General features: G+C 36.0%; 1 long non-coding RNA gene across 1 annotated transcript; it reads left to right on the top strand.

Moving 5' to 3' along the window:
* Positions 1-9,975: 9,975 nt before the first annotated feature.
* On the top strand, positions 9,976-12,942 carry LOC307133842. The gene is made up of 4 exons (XR_013817494.1): positions 9,976-10,314; positions 10,429-10,488; positions 11,773-11,895; positions 11,989-12,942. It is a non-coding gene; the product is annotated as an uncharacterized lncRNA (long non-coding RNA).
* Positions 12,943-16,470: the final 3,528 nt, after the last annotated feature.

Here is a 16,470-nt window from a genome sequence, read left to right as displayed (position 1 = left end):
TTTATTTTGAATGTCCACTTTAGACATTCTGCTAACTATAAGTAACTTTGCAACTACATGTCAAATAACTCTTATTACCGTATTAGTAGACTTTCTGCTTAATATCTGTTAACACTTTATTTTGATGGTCCCCCAAGTAACTTTGCAAGTACGTCAACTTATTCTACTAACCCTAACCCTAACAATCTACCAATGAGAGTTACATTAATTGACATGTATATTTACTCAATGAACATGGAAAACAGTGTTAGATGGACCTCTCAACCTTTACACTATGGAGAAAATCCAACGCAACTTTGAGGGGACCAAGCGAAACATGATTATGTATTTCTGCTCAACTAGCATTGGACATCAACCAAATGGCAAAAATACGTTTTCATATACTGTCTACTTTCTTTGTATAAGAGTTCTATTTAATAACGTATTACACCGTGTCTACACCAGACGCGACTGTTGACGCATTGCATCACGCCACACTGCAACAGCTAAAAACCACGTATCTTATTATTAATATGTGCTATTAGTAAACTATGTAATCGTAATAATCAGATAATATTGGCACTTCTTTGCATGTTACTTAAATCCTCTTGTTCGTTCAGTCCCAAAGACAACATTTGCTTTTTTTCTTGCACAGCAAGTCACTTCGGTAAGAAAGCATAATATTATGCCAAGAAAATAAATGGAAATTTTTATATTAGGCCGTAACTATTGGGTCACTGATTGTAAGCGTATACACGCTCTTGTCAAAGTGGAACTAAACTAGTTATTGTTTTTGCTCCCACTTTGCCAGATATAGACACATTCCTAAATCAGTTAAACAGAACTGCACTATCTTCCTGCTTCCTTTTTGTATAGTAAGAAGACACTCTGAGTGAAAAAGAGCAAAAAGGTAATAGAAAAGAATCAATGTTGCCACAGAGCTAACATCAGTTATTTTTTTGCTGCTGCACAAATGAATCTGCATTCAACCGGAAATATGCCACAATAGTCTTGGGTTATAAAAATACTGTACATTACAAAATGGTAAACAATAAACGAATGTGAACTGAACATGGTTTTTTTAGCATTACCAGTCGGATAAGGTAATATGAGCAACAGAAATTAATATTCCGGCTCTGTGCTTGCTCGAAATGACAAAAGAATTAGGGGTTAATTTAAATGTATGTCTTAAGCTCAGTTGAGCTTGCAAATGTCCATGGTTTTACATTCCCAACTTATCACTTTTTTTATATGTTTTAAAACTTTTCGTTCTTTCACAAAGAGCAAGCGAGAGTGCGAGAGAGACAAAGACAGAGAGAGAGAGAGAGAAATAATAAAAAGCTGGTGAATCCCCATGAAGCTCTCTATGTGAACTGTCACATTAATAACCCTATGCTGGTATTCAAATTTTCTGTCGAAAGCTAAAGAAAGATTGAGTGCCCTGCTGTTGCGCAGCCAAGATTGAAGACATGTCTCATTGACATTGTTAAAAGTTTATGAAAATATATGAATCCTCAAATGCCATTGGCTCCACCGCTCCCAACTCTGCCCACTTCTATAAGAAATCGGTCTTTTAATCAAAATGATTGAATACCGCAAGGTTGAACTCAGGAATATGAATAAAAGTGGATATGGAGGAGGTGGAGAGGGAGAGATGGGTACCACGGTGCACTCGCATGCAAAGAGGAGAGTCCGATGTCTTATTGCGTGGTACAACTGGGTACAACCCTCAGCCCCTCTTTATTTCAATCTAATCGTTTTGTGGATTTTCCAATCGCTGCATTGTGGGGTTAAAAGAGTGAAATGGAGAAGAGACCGCAGCTGCCGTCTGTGTCCTATTTTCAGACCCAAGAGAGACAAAAGAAATGCTAAATGCTTATGCTGGCATTTCTCTTTCACAAAGAAGCGGATCTGATCAGAGGACAGACGAGGAAATGCCTGGTCGATCTGGTATTTTCCTCTGTGCGCTGAATCAAAGCAAAACTGCTGAGGCCTGTGTGTACGTTTAGCCTAAACTGGCATATGGCATGTTGATGAGGGTTCAGACGTACCCGGGTGCTACTTTTCCCTTCAATGTCATCTCAGGGAGGTGAACAGGCAGAAAGGCCTCAAACACCAGCGGCGTGGCTCAGCGCCTGTCAGCAGCCAGATAGATAACCAGCCGTGAAACACGCGGGCAGAACAGCCTAATGGAAACTCTCTGATTCCCACTGGAGCATCTGATCAAAACACAGCTTCGAAACTTTTACCAGGAATCATTGTCGTCAAGTGCTCAGCTTACAGCAACAGCCTCTTATTTGTTTGTCAAACGCTGAACAGCAGCTGCTGAGGAATCTGAAAGGATGAACTGGGAAGAAAATGCTTCAGATACTTACAAATACCACAACAAAGTCATTGATACTACACACCATTACACCAAACCCTATGTTGAAGGGATAGTGTACTTATTGAGGAAAAAACTGACTGAAACTTTTGTTATTCAAAGAAAATCTTGAAACCCCTCACATTTGGTCAATTACGTCAAAATTGGTATGACGCATCAGCGCACCAGTTTTATATGTGATCTTATTTTCTTTGAAAGTTATCATATGACACAACACAAGTCAAATGGATTACCTTTTTGAAGTTTGATAATTCTTGTTCTTTAACCTCTTAACTGTCACCGTCCCACAGGTGGGACGCCTGGTACTCTTTTTTTGATCGCCTTTTTTCATATCATATATTTAAGTAATTATCACAAATTAGGTATCATTTGAAAGCTTACAAACTCAAAATTCATCCTGTGAAAACCGTTTTGAAATCGGACATTGTGTTGCCATGGAAACGTTACTCTAAATTATTCTAGTGGGCTCCTCCCCTAGTGGGCGCTGTCATGTTTCATATTACAACAATTATTTTAACTACTTTATATTCAAAATCTTTTCCAATCTTGACAAAACGCATATTGTCGGAAAGGTCTGAGTCTCAAGGGTCCATATTTGGTGACTGTTTTGTGATGGAAGTAATATTTGGACAGAAATTTACAGGAAAATGCATCAAAACAACAATAAATGGAATTTGAATGACACCCGGTGGCTATTTTTGGTACAGCACCCTAAACAAAATCTCAAGGGGACTTCAATTTTTGTGATATCAACTTCAAATTTGGAACACAAATTGGTTAGACATATGGCTTTGATTTTATAGTAATTTTAGAGTAAATTCTTTTTTGTAAAATATATATTTTATATGAAATAAAAAATATTTAGTACAGTATTTTTCATTTACAGTAAATTTAAACTTCCATAACTATTTCATACTTTCATATTTTGAATTGCTTTCACTTCAGCAATAATCTGCAGAATGTCGTCTTTAAAACGAGACCAAACTTTGGTCTATATTCCAAAGCATTCTTGAATTACAGCCCTTTAAGTTTGGATAGTGCATTTTCATGTGTATTCTAAAAAGGGGGGTGACAGTTAAAGGGTTAAAAAATGTCTTCTCGTGCTTGAAGACTTACAGCGCATGAGAAGATATATTTGGAAAACACGCCTTTCCCATGTGACTTCACCTCATGGACACATTTTTATCACATCACAGATTATGGCACATTTTGAAGGAATTCACAATTTTTGCACACTCACATACTGTACAAACATAGCACGTGTTAGAACTTGAATGCTATTATGCTTCTCAGGTGCACGTAATAATGACCGGGGGCAAGGGGAAAAGGGGAATATGGTCTTTTGGAGGTATATAAATGAAAGGAGGGAAGGGGGAAAGAGTGATTGAGCACCTTGGGTTTGAGCAAGCTGTCCCGTCTGTTCGCCCCTACCTCTCCACTCCATCATTGCCGTGGACTGATTCCGACCATGAGAGAGAAAAGAAGAACAGAGAAAGACCTACAATACCAAAATATAAAGGATTTGTACAGGATGGTCCACTTGGCTGCATACAGTAATTCACTTGTCAAGAGCAAGTAAAAACATCATAAGGAAGCGCAACATAATAGAAGAGGCCGGGACTAGTAGTCACATTCTCAGGGCAGGAATTTTTTTTTTAAAGTCAGTCAAGTCAATTTTAGCTTAAAGTCATGGCTAAAAAATACTGAATATTTCCATTATGCCTGGGAAAAAAAGATACGGTTCCTCAAACACATCACCACATTATATGGGGTAAGTTGTCACAATGGACCCTGCTATTAAACAAGGTTAAAGCCTGTTTAAGACATTTTAGACACAAACAGTAAAATAAGGTAACGCTTGACTTTTTTACTTTAGACATTCTATTAGCTAACTATAATTAACTTTGCAGCTACATGTCAACTACCAGTCATTAGAGTATTACTAGAATGTCTGCTTAATATCAGCTAACACTTTATTTTGGTGGTCCCCAAAAAGACATTCTACTAGAATTAGAAGTAACTTTGCGTTTACTTGTCAACTTATTCTACTAACACGGGCCCTAACACTAACAGTCTTCTACAGTCTACTAACACTCTAATGAGAGTTAATTGACATTTTTTTGCAAAGTTACTCAAAGTTAATAGAATGTCTGAAGTGGACAATGAAACAACAGTTGCAAGAAAAAGTATGTGAACCACTTGTGAATAATTTTAACAAAATAAAAAGACATTATATAAAATACTTTTTTTTTTTGTACTGTCCTGAATAAGATATTTTACATAAAAATTTTTTACATATTGTCCACAAGACAAAAAAATTGCTGAGTTTATTAAAATAACCCCGTTAAAACGTTTATGAACCATTGATTCTCAGTGTGTCGTTCCCTGGATGACCCATTGCTGTTTTTTTGTGATGGTTTTTCATGGGTCCCTTGCTTGTCCTGAGCAGTTAAACTGCCCAATGTTCTTCAGATATATCCTTCAGGTCCTGCACATTCTTCAGTTTTCCAGCATCTTTTGCATATTTGAACCCTCTCCAGCAGGTACTGTATGATTTTGAGATCCATCTTTTCACACTGAGGACAATTGAGGGACTCGAACACAACTACTAAAAAAGATTGAAACATTCACTGATGCTCCAGAAGAAAACACAATGCATTAAGAGCTTGGGGGGAAAGTAATGGTTCATAAACTTTTGAACGGGGTTATTTTGATAAATTCTGCTTTTTTGTGTGTCTTTTTTGGACTATATGTAAATATTTTTTATGTAAAATATCTTATTCAGGACAGTACTAAATAAAAAATAACATGCACTTTGTAGGATCTCTCTTATTTAGTTAAAATTATTAACATTTTCACAGATTCTGCAAGTGGTTCACGTACTTTTTCTTGCAACTGTAGTACTGAAATATAGTCCTTTTGACATCTTCCCTGTGTGACAACTAGCCCCAGTTTATCCTACATAATTTAAGGAGACAGTGTCATCTTTTAATCACAAGTCATTACAAGCTTGTATGAATTTCTTTCTTCTGTGGGACACAAAAGAAGATATTTAGAAAATGTTTCAGTATTTTCCGTTGATGCAATTCTATGGGGTCCAATGTTGTTCCACAACATTCTTCTAAATATATTCTGTGGTGTTCCACAGAAGAAAATAAAGTTAGGTTTGGAACGACATGAGGGCGAGTACATGACACAATTTCAATTTTGGGGTGAACTACTCATTTAAATTGAATTATATATATATATATATATATATATATATATATATATATATATATATATATATATATATATATATATATATATATATATATATATATATATATATATATATATATATATATATATATTCAATTTAAATGAGTAGTTCAAGAGACAATGATTTACACCGTGCATCCATTATGTCCTACTTGAAGTGTCGCCCATCCTTGCAAGGCGCTTCATGTCCTCGGACATTGTTTTGATTGGGAGTAGTCACTTTTGAAACGTGTCTCTGAATCTTTCAGGGATGTCAAATTTTAAAACATATCTTCAAAGCCGCGATAGAACCCATCAGTAATTGAGGTGATAAATCTATTTTTTCCGTCATCGCTGTCTCTCGCTCCATGTCTTTTGAGTGTGTCGCTGATGAGTGGTAAATTGGAAATTATTCAGAGAGGTAACAGCACTCTTAGATGCAGTTCCATTATAGTCTGTCAGTCACGGAAGACAGATAAATTACTCACATGTCAATCTACCCATCAAACAGCAGAGAGGGGATTGTGGGATTGATCAATGGAGGAGAAAAAAAAATCCACTGTAATTCCTCTCTGTGTGACAGCATGAATAAATCGGAGGTCTTGTATTTTTTGCATTAACTACTACCTGAAAATAATACTGCTCAACTGCTCAAAGGACAAAGAATAATTGTGGATCAAACCAGGTTGGGACAAAGCATCACACGAAATCAAAGAGATCAAAAACACAATTAAAAACTCTTTTGGTTGGGCTGTTGAGACCTGATGAGGTATTTGCTGCGATGTTGGAGTTTTCCGTTGGCTTTTAATGGGAGCAGGGTTGTGTTCGATGCTGTTTAATGGTAGAGGAGAGAGGAAACACCTCTCGTGTTCAATAGCAAATTAATTGCTACGATTAGTCATTGGTAGACTTCTCGAATGCAGTCCTTTGGAGAGCTGGATTCAGCCACTCAAATCCTCTCATTTGTAATTGGCTGTCTGCTTGAATAATTGATTGGAACAAATGTGAACTGGATGAGAAAGTCTGAGTGTCCTCCATCATACAAACACACACAGAGAGAGAGAGAGAGAGAGAGAGAGAGAGAGAGAGAGAGAGAGAGAGAGAGAGAGAGAGAGAGAGAGTTTACTCCTGTTTTAACTATAATGCAAGTTCTAGCATTAATGTATGAAGTTTTTGAACAGGTTTGCTATGCTACACTATACTACAACGACACCGCGAGCAAAGTGCCGTTTGGCCGCAGGTAATTCAATTGTAATTGATATTGCTTTTATATATGTGTCACAACTCGTGGAAGTTCAAAGCACGATGAGAAGGATTAAGAGACTAAATAGTCTTTAATAGTAATTACACACAGAACAAACTTAGATAATGGAAGGCCATATAACACTGACGATACCGGACAAATGAGGATTCACACAGGAATTTAAATACACAAGGTGAACACAGCTGAACTGGATAATACAATCAAATCAGAAACTCAAAATCAAAACAGAAACACCACATCAGACACGCAGATAGGAAATTATCACAAAGACAGCAAACCAAACTAAACTGAATATAATTGTGACAATATGTTGCTTGCACTGCATGAAAACACTGAAATCCGGCACTATCCGGGCATGGTATACTCCTGTGTAATTTGATGTTTACCGGATGTATGTGGGAAAAAGCGGATCAGAGTAACACGGAACAGTATATTTCCAGAAAAACCCGGAAACCTTACGTATGCGGACGTATACAGGAATCCGTGAAATTTCACGGACATATACAGCTGAAACACTGCTGGGTGTGCTAGGACTGAAGACTGTTAGGTGTGAAGAAGACCTTTCATATGTTAATGACTGACACTTGTGCTGGCTGTTCTCAGAAGGAGGGGGGCAGGGGAGCACTTCAGGATTGAGAATTATCTCTGGTCTACTGTAGGCTACAGCAAACAAGCTTTTTACACAGAAAAAATAATTCTTAAGGCCCTGAAACACTAAACTGAACTAGCAATGACTAAAGCCGACTGTGGGGTTGGTTCACGTTGCCTGGGTCTGGGCCAAACCATCAGAATGGTGTGTCAGGGCCTTAAAACCACTGCATGAAAAGAGTCTCTAAATCAAATATTTTTTATAAAAACAGTACAAAATAAAAACCCTGTCTGAACATATACGTTCACAAAAAAATCTGAATATGTAATGAAATAAACAAAGAAATGTAATGGAATTAACAAAGGATAATTAACCAAACATTTTAGACTATCCCCAAACAATTTTTGCAAAGTTTTACAAATTGTAGGCAATAATAGAATTAAATAAAAAGGAGATGAAATGTGGAAAATGAAAAAGTTTGTTTTAAAAACACCAAAAACTGATATGCTCAAAATAAAAATATGGAATAAAAAAGAGCAGGGATTCACTTGCTCAAGAAACACAGAAACACAAGCAGATCTTTCAGCTCTGCAACTATTAACAAAAAGTGTCACTCCAAGATTCTTAACTTTAACACGCTGCAAAAGAGGGGCGTTTTGAGGTTTGAAATCCACCACTCACAATAGATGTAGGTGCAACCAATAAGGTTACCAATAAAAATAAGGCAACCAATAAAAATAAGGCAACCAATAAAAATAATCCTAATTTTACAGAAAAAAACGACAGTTTTTTACAGTATTTTCTTGTAATTTTGAATTATGTTTAAAACAATGTAAAATTACAAACAATATCTAAATAAACAACTTGACTGTTATTTTAAGGATTATATCATTAATGACAAATTACAGTAATTCTCATTTTTTTATACAGGAACATCACTGTATTATTTTTCTGTTTTCATAAATAACAAATTCATGCAAAATTACAAACAATATCTGTAAATTAACAACTGTAATCCAATATTTAGCTCATTATATTAAAGGTTTATGTTTATGTCCATACTAACAATTTAACATTATTCTTTGTCATTTTAAAGTAAATCTTATTAGTTTTATATTTACACTGTAAGAATAAAAACCTAAAAAAAAAACGCAGCTACAGCTGCAAAACAAAAACCGTAAAATAAGTCAAATATCTTAAGTCAAATAAAGTTAAAAAACTTCACAGAAATTTACATTAAACGTTTTAGAGAAAACACTATTAGTTTACAGATTTTTCCTTATTTAAATTAAGATATTTTACTTTAATTTTCTGTTTTACAGTGAAGGTGTATTTTTACATTCAAACTGGTTTTACATTCAATTCTGGATACAAATATAACAAAATATATAGCAAACTAAATATCAAACAATAATTGTTTTTAAAGAGTACAAATCTGCACTGCAAATCTGCACAGGTTGAAACTTCCAGGCCTCTGCCCACACCACAAAACAACATTTGACCAATTCATTAAATATAACAGCAAATAAAAATAAATATACACATTTTCTAACTGTTGTTTTAAACAAGTTTTTTTCTATATTTGCAAGGCTACTTGCTGTCTTTCCGTGTTCTTTTGAGCGTGATTGGTCAATCTGAACGTCATCCAGAAATCTGACCAATGACAGTGCGCGCCTTCAGTTTGAATTATACACCCGTTGCCGTTGGAGTTGCTCGTTGCTCGTGGCTCGCGGGGACGCGACGCGATCGCGCGGCTTCTAATCTTCAACAGGACGGCTTCTTCTGTCCATTAATGGCATTGCATGGATCATTTTAAACCTGTTAAAATCTTATTTTGGACGAATTTTGATTGTGGGATGTCGACTGAGAACGAAAAAACATGAATACGAACAGACTAAGTTTCCAATGGCGGACAGCAGGAGGTAACGTAAACCCCTTTATATTTTTTCTACTGCTTATCAAGATATATAACGTTAGTGCATTAAAGTCATATGCTAATCGTGATTAACTTACATATTCTGTTTCTGTGTTTTGTTGTAATATTGTTAAGATAGGGCTGGGTGTTATGGCGATCTGATGATACTGACTATTGTTAGTGATTTTGCTGTAAACGTTAACATTACCGTTTTATATTGCGGAATGGGAATATAGCGTATATAACGCAGCACTGACTGTACTAAAACTTTTTGACATTTTGACAAGGAAACATGCATGAATGTAGAATAATGAACGGACATGCATGTGTTAAAATAAGCCTCTCTCAGACAGCAGGCGATCCCGAAATCAATTATCTTTCTGTAAAATGCACACAATTATCTCAGAAACCTTGTCATGTGAGGTATTCACTTGATTTAAACAGTCAGTTATGTCTTAAGTACGTTAAACAGTTCAAGTTAACGTGGGGAATCCCGGATGCGTGTCATTATGTGCATCCGTTCTTAAAGGGGCTGCAGCTTTGTCTCATTTTAATAAAACAAAAGAATAGAGAAGACCTTCTGCTTCTTTAAGAATCATGTGATATTAATTAATTGAATATCATACAGTGAAGACTTTTAAAGCAGTATTATTCTGTAGCATTTTAATAAAATATCCATCAAAATAAATATATTGTGATATCGTTATTGTAAAATATAATTTCTCATGTATGTATAATTATATGGTCATAATGCCCATCCCTACTGTCAGCTAGTTTTAAGATCAAGCTTGTCATAAAATGTAACAGAGCTTTGGAATGAATAATCTGAGATCATGTAACTTACACTTGTTCTGCAGAGAGGACAGGAAAACACCATACTTGGACTGAAGAATTATAGGCAAACCAGGATTTTGGATCTACTGTAAAGTTTTTGTATGGGCCTGGTGAGTATGTTTTGCAAGTCCATGTCCGTAAGTTGATAATTAATATTAATGTTTTATCAAACAAATTAATATTCATTTGTGTGTGTGCATGTTTCTTCCCCCCTCATGATCCAGAAGTTTTGGATCCATGATCCTGAAGAACTTTTACAGATGTTGACCCTGAATGTGTAAAAGGTAATCTTAAAAATGTTGTCATTATTTTAATGTTCTCTGTTTTTTTCTGTAATGTAGACGCATGCATTTTCTGTGAAGTTGCTTTGAAACAATATCAGGGTTTTTCCTACATTGAACATTTTTTGCCGGCCGCCAAAACAAATTTTTGTCCCGCCAAAGCCTTATTTGTTGAGTTATTGTGATTTATGATTGATGTAGTAGAGGACTGCTGCGCTTGAGTTAACTGAGTGACAGAGAGAACGACCAGTGAGCTCCTACCCCGCTCGCACGCTCTCTGTCTTCAAAATAAGCATTCTTAGCTTTCTAATGTTTCACATATTACGTTAATCAAAATCAAAAGGTCGGAAGACCGAATCCATGTTGCATGTGGCGCTATCAGACGTCTTCCTTTAATTACCGCTGGGTGTGAAATGCGCTCAAAAAACATTGACTGATTCTCTGACCAGCTGACATAAAGCATACTTTAAATAAACAGGAAACAAATCCTATCCGGTTATGAAGTGTTTTCTGTGTCTTGACAAATCTTTCGCGATTTTCTAAAGACGGGATTCACACACAACGCGTCTGCTAATGTCCGATTCGCCACCTAATGACTCCTTTGAACAGAATCATTTTAACGACTGGTTAGAACTGATCTGTCCAACACTGAACTCACGAATGAGTTTAATCATTTACTCAGAACAACACCTGAAATGAGAACACAAGTGTGCTTACCCACTTTAGCAAGAGTGGATGGTAAGAATTATTTTTAATTATCAACAGTCTTTCAGCTTATTTATGTGGACAATGTGTAGTAAAATAAATAGCCTAAAATCATTTAGTTTAGACTGGAGTGAGGTGAACCCAGAACAAATTTGTTGTTAGCTAGCTGATTGTATATGGCAGAAAATTAGGCTATTTGTTCATTTTTTTTTAATACTATTTTTTTAATATTGATATGATTACCGAAACAATTATCAGTAAATAGTGTAAAAATGAGGAACAAAAACAAACATCAAGGTATCAAAATAAGATAAGCAAAAGTTACAAACTTTCTTTGAATTTATTTCAAATTTATTGTCAGTATTGCGCTTGCAGATCATGTGGGTAGGGTATTTTTTTTTTACCGTGCGTATGTGTGTGTATGGATGACCATGTCTGTCAGCCACCACCGAAGACCATTTTTGACCGAGGAAAAACCCTGAATATGTATTGTGAAAAGCGCTATACAAATACATTTTAATTGAATTGTTTTACTTACTTTTATTGGCATTAACTATATATTATTAATGTATTATTTGGCAGGTCTCAAGATGTATTTTATTTTGTGAGACTTTGCTGAGGAAGTATTCTTTGGCTCAGTCTGAAAAGGCCCAGAAAAGAAACACTATGAAGAACATCACACAGAACCGTCAGAGAAAGAGACGGGTAAGTTAAGAAACCGGTTAAGCTTTTTCCCTCCAGAATGTTACTATACTCCTCTCTGAGTTTTAGTGGTTAATTTACTGTCATGTTTTGCAGTTGCTGGAGACCAGGTCCAGGGTTGCACAAACCAACACAGAACCTGTGGAAGACCGCAACTATAGACCTGATGAAGATGAAGATGATGCTGTTGTTGATGGAAGGCTTGGTTAGGCTAGCTACTACAAACCAGACTAGACTGACCCACACTACATGTCACATCACCAGCCCATCATGCCAGTTTGAAAAAATGTTCAAAACTCAAACAACATTGTGTTAGAGTTGGTCACAATTATTTTATAATTATAATTTTAATATTCAATTGTTCCATTTTATATTTTCTTTATTCCTATGTTTATATACTTATACTTTTATTGGTTCCCATATATAGAACATTTACATATATTTTATATACACTTTTTAATTTATAGATTTCTTTGTCTCGTTTTATATTGTATACTTTGTATGTTTGTTCCTTTTTAGATGTCCATGTTGCTTTTGATCTCCACGTTTTGTATTGTTGTTCCTTTTACGTCGCCTTCCTTTAGAAACATTTTGTTCACTTATCTTTTCCCCCATTCATTTTAATGTATGTTTATAATGCTCTTTGTTCTTTTTATTTGGTTATATTGTTTACTTGGAATATTTATATGTATTTTAATATATTTTATATACACTTTTTTTGTCTTATAAATGTATTGTTCTCATTTTATATTGTTTAATTTGTATATTTATTCTTTTCCTTTTTATGTTCACTGTGTATTTTATTCCTTTACATCTGTCTTTTAAATTCATTTTTTTCCCCTTTTTTTTTCTTTACCAATTCATTTTAACGTATATTTATGTTCTTTGGACTGTTTATATTTTTACATTTGTTCCTTTACATTTGCATCCCTTTTAAATACATTTAGTTAACTTGTTTTTGTTTCACCATTGTTTTAATGTTCTTTTATAATGCTGTTAAGAATGTGTTTTTTTTTTTATACCTTTTTAATAAATATTTCAGACTTTCTCAAATTGTTTTGTGTGTGTTTTTCTTTTGGGAGGGAGAGGGGATTATTTATATATATATATATATATATATTAATGAGCAAAATCTGCATAGCTGGCCTATAACCAATCAAGTCCCTATGCTACAAAACCTAGCCCACCCTTAGCCTTAGAAGTAACCAATAAAGTCACTTGACTGGGTTTTCAATGCGTCCTGTCATCCAATAGCAGTCTGGGTTTTGGGAGTGGTTTTAAAAAAAACAACCAATCCAGTTTGAGATGAAGGACCAATAGGGGGTGGAAGGCAAAGCTGTTTAGAGGTGTGAAAATGTCTCCTGGGAAAAACTTGATGGGATTATTTGCCATGGCAACAAATGGCTGTAGCATGGGAGTATACGGCCACAACATACATCCGATTTGGTACCATTTCGGATGTATACGGCCATATACGGATCCATGGAATTTGACCTATCCGGCCAGTATACTCCTGGATTCTTCCGAATTTCAGCAGTGTATACAGGAGTATCCTGGTCCGGATACACCTTTTTTCATGCAGTGTTGGCCAATCAAATTAAAGGACCAGAACTAACTATACTATACTCTTCTAATACGCTTATAACTACTGTATTATACTCAAGGGTTATAATAATAATTTAAAAAAAAATATATATATATATATTTTTAAAAGTCTGTTTTCCTACTACACTATAAATAGAGTACTAAATATGGTATATCATATATGTTTTTCCCATTAATTACCAAGAATGTTACCCGCCACATCTGTCATCTGTCCCCCCACTGTTTCATAATGAACTGAAAATATTTTTACACTTCTCATAATAACAAAAGATATCTAACGTAGTGTGTTCTGTACCATTGCTTTGACATCTGTCATTCAAACTAAAATCATTGTGATATGGCTTAGTGTGTTTATCAGATCGCGAAAGGCTGTGATTTAATAAAATAACTAGTCTGTTGTCTGCGTGTCCTCGTTTGCACGAGAATCCTGTGGGGAAATTTATACTGAATACACAGTCTCAAGAATTCAGCTTAAAATAGACAAATTAGTACAAAACACATTAGCTATTAATGTAATTAAACATCATGATGTTCTTAAAAAATTGATGCTGTCACCATGAACATTGACTCCTTTACATTTTTAATGATCTCACATGTATCTAGTTATGCAATCCAGTTTTGATTATGTCCCGATTTTAAACAATTGATATGCAACAAGCTCCAAATGTCGTGACCCAGCAGAAGTGAGCATAACAAAGCATTCTGTGACTGCATGAAGGTCATAGCAGGTCACGGCAGAGTCCTGCAATGCTGCTTAGCAATTTCTGCAAAGTTCAAAGGAAGCATATTATCATATTTTTCTTTGTTTAACTCTGAAAATGTCTACCTCAGGCAGGTAGCATCTCTAGAGTCTTAGCGATTCAGAGAACAAAGATCAAATATTTGGCTGTATGATGCAGAAGAACATGACCATGCAGGCTCATATTTTTTAATAAAAAAAATTCTACAATGCTAATATGTTCTTATGTAAAACATAATCTTAATGTGATTAACTGACCACCCATCAACCTTCAGTGCATTCAGTGAACAAATACTCATACAAACGCACACGCTGCCCATGTCCCGGGGTTCTCACGTGAACTTCAACACCACTGCGAGCCGGGGGGAGGATTTAAAATTCATGAGCAGTGATTTTAATGTTTTCTTTGCTACAGGCAAGTAAAAGAAACAATTAGCGTAGCATTGGCGTTAAGGTCCAGCAAAATCAATAGTCCCTGATAGTATTGTAAGCCTATTGACCAAATCCTGCGGTTCACCCCGACCCTGTGCTGCAACGGACACCCTTACAGGGGATTAAGCATTTCTGCCTGTGCGAATGGAGAAAGGGAGCTGTGCATAGTTAAACAGCCTTCAGGAACGATAGCAATCAGAGAGCTGCTAGCTGAGGTAGACTGACACTGAGCATTGACTTGATGTGAGAGCATTTCAGGAGATGAAGGCCCCTCAAGGGTATACTGTAGTATAATACTATGCTGAAAAAAAAAAAAACGAGACACAATGCATCAGCCAAATGATTATATAGACCAGATAAAAAAATAACAGACAGAAAACATGAACGCATCCTGTGTGAACGGCCCCAAAATCTTTGGACTCAATAAAACAATCAAGTTCAATCGCACAAACAAAACGCACTCGCACACAAATTATTGAAACAAGTTGCAAGATGGTGTAGTTTCTGACACCTTTTGAGACTTATTGATACTTTGTGCTGTTCTAGAGGGTCTACAGAATGCGGCAGATGGACTTATGCCAGATGAGCTGGTTCTGTGGGCGGCATCATCCAGTCAATGGCTCGGCGTGAGCTTTGAAAGAAACCTGGTGTGCTCTCAGAGGTCCAGTAGCCTGGGTCTAAACAGATGTTCTGGAAACAGAACGAGAGAGCAGGCGAACAGGTGTCACACCCACCTGAATGTGTACAGCAAACTGACCCTGACGCCCACTCCTGTAAAACACTTTATCCCACAAACACAGGGATTTGCATGCAAACATACAAAGGCTTTTGCTCCAAACCTAGCAAACTGTCTCTCTGCCTTCTAAGATACCATTGTAACTGACATGAAACCTTGCAAGTAACTGTTTTGGAAAGCTCTCATAAGCCCCGTTTCCACTGAAATTACCCAGAACAATTTGTCCCATTAACTTTTTTCCCAGGAACTCTTTTTTCCCCCAGACCTGCTGCTGTCTGCGTTTCCATCGCAGTCTAAAGTACCGTGAAATTTAGTCTGGTGACGTAGGACTGTGCGCGACTACAGTTAGACTACAGACTACAGTTCTCACTACATTTCGTCCTCCACATATAAGCTTAATAAAGCCTGAACCTAGTCATCAGATAATCAGTCGTATTTTTTAAACTCCATAGTTGATTCGAAGAGCAAACACCTCTTACTGCACGCACCACAACTGACTTTTAGGTTGAAATAAAATGCTGCGTGAGCTCAACCAATCAGCATGTTCAGCGTCCAAGTCCCACCCCCGAAAGTTCCTGAACTTTGAAAAGTACTACCTCGCAAGCAGGGCCATTTTGAGGGGGAAATTTTTACCCGGAACTTTATTTAGACCCCGGTTCCTGTGGTCGAAACACACCAAGTACCACCCCAAAGTCCCTAGTTCCTGGGGAAAGTTCCCACAGTGGAAACACGACATAGGGCTACATAAAATTCGCTTTATTTTTTCCCAAATTCCGTTTTTCCGTTTAAATTTTTGCTAATTCCTTTTTTTTTTCAATTACATTTTTGGGAATTCCGTTTTTTTTTTTTTTTTTTTTTTTTACTCTTTACTGTTATTTTAGTCGTAAAAAGAGTGTGCCTTTAATGTTAATATAATAGTACAGTGGTTCTCAAAGTGTGGTACGAGGACCACTAGTGGTACTCAGGCTGCCTCTAGTGGTACGCAGAGGAATCGCTAAATAAATTAATGTTAAAACGCATACATTTTAATTTAATCTTTGAGTAAAGTTTTTATTTTTTTACATTT

This window comes from Gobio gobio, assembly GCF_949357685.1.
Source record: "Gobio gobio genome assembly, chromosome: 11".
Lineage (NCBI taxonomy): Eukaryota > Metazoa > Chordata > Actinopteri > Cypriniformes > Gobionidae > Gobio > Gobio gobio.
The sequence above is the reverse complement of the archived record's forward strand: the minus strand, read 5'-3'. Positions and strand labels throughout refer to the sequence as shown.